Raw genomic sequence first — 5,255 nt, 5'->3', positions numbered from 1 at the left:
TTCTATTCAAATATGATAGGATTATAGTAAATATATGCATGTGGATGAGAGGCAATCAAGTCATAAATTCAAAGATCATTTTGGATGCATTAGAAGATAGCATTGTAGGATGGGAAATAGAGTTAAGCATCATAAACCATAACTTCTCCTACTTTAGTTAAGACACTACCATAGGCAAGCACATGCAAACAAGCATCATATCTAGTCTCTTAAAAATGGGGATCTAATTGGGGTGGGATAAAGATTGGTTCCAATTGGACGAAACGCAAACATTTTTAGCAAAAGAATTATGTCTTCATATTAGATTTCCTATTTGTAGCATTTTGCTCTAGACTATCAAACCAAGTATTTGAAATAAACTTCCAACTTGACAATACAAAAAACATTGAATTTGACAATACATTGGCTTTCTATCTTCATTCATACAGTAATAACATAGAATTAGTAATTGATACATGGCTGCAGGCCATCAGAATTGGAACCTAGCCACTATATAGGCTAGTAGAATATGGATTAGTATTTAAATTTAGAGACTATTGCTATTCATCAAAAATAAATTTTTTAACAAAATTATCCAAATCTTTGGACAGTTTAAGTACTTTTTTTTTCATTCTTGTTGTCTGCATGAAACCATCCATCATACAAACAGATTTTTTTCTCAAATGATTGTCAAATGTCCCAAACTTGTGAAAAATAAGAACTTCCAAGTTCTATATAGACACATTATATTGACCCTACTTCCCCTCGCAAACCCAACAAAAAATTATAAATAAATAAATTTTTAAAAAAATTAGATTTTTGTAGACAAAAATTTAGGAGTATAAAAAATTGGAAGAATTATAGCAGTCAATACTTTAACATGCAAATACACATGCCAACATCTAGTTCATCTAAAATGGCGATGGAAGAATGACAATTCCATCCATGCTGCATGAGAGGATTGATTATTGTGATATCAAGGTTGGGCCTCCAAGCATTTTTTTTTTTTTTCTTCTAATTCTCTCCCAAATCCATCATTTACCATGCCCCTGATCTAGCTTCCTGTCATATTTGTATGTCTTCTGAATCTAATAGATGAAAGACAAAGGGTGGATCAAACAAATGTAAATCGGCGAAACTCATGCCTTATTGGTAAAGGTAATACCTCTTGTTTTTCTTTATTTTTGTTTTTTTTTGTATGAACTACTCTTGTTTTGTTGCCTACAAAACTTGGACAAAATTTTGTAGCGCATTTGATTTGAGTTCATTATTTTATAACACTGGTAGCCAAAGCTGATACGGAGCTGGAACTTGGTGCAAACCGCATTGAACTCAGAGTTGCGAAGAGTCAACTCCATGACTTCCACGGCTATAGCAAATCCATGGATCTAGTCCCAAGGTGGAGCAACTCCGTGTCTCAAGAATTCAGAATTGTCCATTGCATTCATGTGCATGTGGGAATTATAAAATAAAGGAAAGAAAATGAAATAACAAAGCCTCAGGAGTCCGATTCTGAAAGTTGGATGTCCACCTACCAAGAATATTTATTATATATAATCATATAGATATCGATGCAAGTGAAGTTATTTATACAGATTGAAGCCCGTCCATCTCCGCGAAGACATCAAACATCACATGTCCACGTAGCCTCGCTTCCATGTGAAACAATGATACATGCATTTTAACCATAAAAAAGTATGAAAATCCGCGTAGATGTGTGTTTAGTCCCACATCAACTATACACATCATCTATATACGGGATAGATATTGGATACTTATACAGAACCAAAAAAACTAAAGTAATACCTTCGGACTATGGCCTTTTTGAATAAGATACTGAGTTGTGACAAATAATATCAAAATAGACCCGATCTATGGCCTATATGAACTAGAGAACTCTGCAACATAGGCCCATCAGGACTGATTATAGGTCGATTGTCGAGCTTGTAATTAGATTTGAATAGATTTGAATCCTTAGTTTAATGAGAATGCTGAGACTTAAATGGAAAAGTATGTGACAATTCATGTGGACATTGGTTTAGTCCCATATCGGCTATGCACTAGGTAAATCTTAGATACTTATATAGGGCTAAGGACCTAAAAAATACTTTTCAGCTAGTGTTTTTGGATAAAATCGTGAATTATATATATATATATATATATATATATATATATATATATATATATATATATATATATATATATATATATTCAGCTAGTCTTTTTGGATAAAGCCATAAGTTATGATAAAAAGTGTATATATATGTACACACACGAATGTATGTATGTATGTAACCCTGTATGAATGTAGTATGATCAGATGTCTATCCCTCACTATAGAGTAATTAGTGTTTTTGTCATGTGGCCTCCGAGAAAAAAACTAAGTACATGATGGATAGATATGGTTTTGGGCGTGTCCTGTTTTGAGAAACAACAACGCAAATAGCGATGGATGTGCAAGTGCAAATCTCTCCTTCCTGCTTGCAGGTCATGTTAAACGCAGGCGTGAAGAAGGGAAAGCTCACACGTCCTTCTAAATAAATGGAAAAAGAGTTGCAAGCTAGAATGATGTAGTTAAAAATCATGCAAGGAAGACAAAGCCAATGGGGAGTACAAAAGCAAGATCACAAGCTCAAACCTCGTGTATCACATTGTTTGGCGAGAGAAACCAATGGCAACTTGCGATGGTATCATAATTGTTATGGTGGCTTATATTACATGAAATGATAATCTTAAATTTTGTTACAGAAGGTAAAAATGATTCTTCTAGAGCTAGTGCCATTTGTTATAATGATTCTCTCACTATTGGCTTGTAGCCAGCAATGGGAGAAGTGTCGTGTTATATCTTGTGATGTTTTTATCAAACATGTGCTATGGAAGTAGAACGTTACGTAAATTGCATCTACCTTGAACAAGGGCCAAGGATGTTGATCAATCTTCCAGCGATTGCAGCGAAAAAAAGGCCTTGAGTTTAAGAAACATAAGCTATTTAAGAAGATTAAAAAAGAAAAACCCTTAAGCTTATAAAGAAATGAAGGCTGTTTATAAAAGACAAATCTATAGAGAGAATAATATAGTATGTAAAGTGATAATAGCAAAGTAGTCATTTGTCCTTATGTCGGCTACATTTGTAAGAAAAATGCTAAAGATTTGCTTCTCATTTTAAGAAAGCCGTCATTTGGCTCTATCATTGCCCAATTCATCTGTCCCATGTGAAAGATTTTGACTAATATTATACGCGCGCGCATATATATAGATATATGCATGCATGTATGTATGTGTGTATGTATGTATGTATGTATACTGCACCAATCCTTAACTACCATGTTGAATGGTGAAGTGAGTGATAAATGGGTGGATGATCGATAATTCGGCGTTCTTTTGTAATGCATGAGAGAATTTAGTCGCTATAGTCTTCAGTTTTGGGAGTCACCAAAAGTAGTAGTACAATGTTGTTAGATATCTTTGTTCCGCTCAAACGTTCCCTTGCAAAGAGGGAGTTTCAGGAAGGTGATTGTAATAACAACCCAAAACCAACATAGACCAATCTGTGGTGAGCTTCTGGAAAAGAAAAATAGATTTATTTTTAGAGTATTATATTTTAATTATAACAAGTAAAAAAATATTGTGAAAATGTGAAGTTTTTACATGCCATAGGTGCAAAAGAGATGAGTTATATATATATTGAAGCTAACTATGATTTTGACCACTTTTGATGCATGATAGATGTTGCATTGGATAAGTTTGGTGGTAGTGTTGCTCAACAACTAATGGACATTACGATTGCAATGAGAATAACTGAATAACACACCGAAGTGTAAGCCTTCTTTAACTTTCAAGCATCTAGCAAAGCATATAATGATAACAAAAAATTGGTTCATTATCAATTTATTTTACTGCATGCTTCTTTTTTTCCCCAATATATATATATATATTATAGATATTTATGATGGTTATCTTGCATCCTAGTGAAGAGGTTTAATAGCATTTCATTTGATGATATGTAGCCCTCTGAAAAGTATTGCTAGCTGGAGCCTTTATTGGCGTACCGGGTGATGCTCTCTGGTCCGGTCAAACGCAGGCGGAAAAGTAAAACGTGGGCTCATGATTTGATCTCAAGATTCCACAAATCTTGCGCTAGAATTATGAGGTGCGAGCTGAAAAAATTGCTGTAATTTCTTGAGATAATTAGGGATGGTATCGAGGACGGATGGCTGAGTATTTTATTCATCCTCAAACGGGACAAACTAATTTTAACCAAAATTAAATGGAGATGATTTTAATGATAGAGTTTGGTCCCGATATTCAATATCCTTAATATCCTTTATATTTAGTAAAAATATAGGTTACTAATTTTATGAAAATAGTCATAAGATAATTCTTCTCTCCTATCTTATTTGTGGCAATCTGATTTTTGATATCTCAATTTTTTGAGCGAAATTGAGAGATATTTAGGCAGGCATTAGCTATGCTTAGTGCGGTTTGGGAGGCGGCTCTATTTTTATCGTGGGCGACTCTGTCCATCTTTTGCTATAGGATATCTAGAGCCTACTGAAAGGAAGTACTTTATCTATATTGAGAAGTAAATATAATATTATGGACGAATTATTTACTTGTCTTATAGGTATTTCCATTTTTTTTTATTTTCTTTGATGTATTTGTACTATTAGCACTTAAACATGAGGAAAAAAAAAAAAAAAAAGAGGGGCGAGCCTGCATCCAAGTTTTCTCAATCGTATTTATTTCTAAGAAAAAGAAATCTGAGCTCAACCTAACGCACTTACAATATATCTTAATCATATTTACATTATTAGATAGTAATTTAGCTTAGTATTATTTTGAATATTCTCCCATAGATAACATTAAGATGTAACATTGCAACAGTGCATGGCGGCTCAGGCCATGTACGTGAAGCTTCACCATCACCAGCCGTTCAATCTACAATCAACGGCTTCGATCTCTTCCCACCTATCCTTCGGCCTCATTATCCCACCAGGCCCCCACTTGCTGCCGACTGTCCGGTCAACCGTGCGAGGAGTCGGCGTCAAAGGCGCCCTCGTGCGGCCCGACCCACCGAAAATACTACTCTATTTTCCCACTTCGCGGTATTAATGCCGAACTTTTAATCCGGGCCGTCCGTTTGCCCGGGCCATCAGATAGCGGTCGCGTGTCCGGCTTAATTTCACGCGCGCGGAGGTCGCTCTCCCCCGTACTCTGACAGCGACCCCTAAAACCGAACAGTAGCACATGTCCCGTCCCATCGCGGGCCCCACTAT

Source organism: Phoenix dactylifera, chromosome 9 (assembly GCF_051530095.1).
Source record: "Phoenix dactylifera cultivar Ajwa chromosome 9, Ajwa_hap1_PhDact_Kaust_v1.1, whole genome shotgun sequence".
In the NCBI taxonomy this organism is placed as follows: Eukaryota; Viridiplantae; Streptophyta; class Magnoliopsida; order Arecales; family Arecaceae; genus Phoenix; species Phoenix dactylifera.
Note: the sequence above shows the minus strand (reverse complement) of the source record.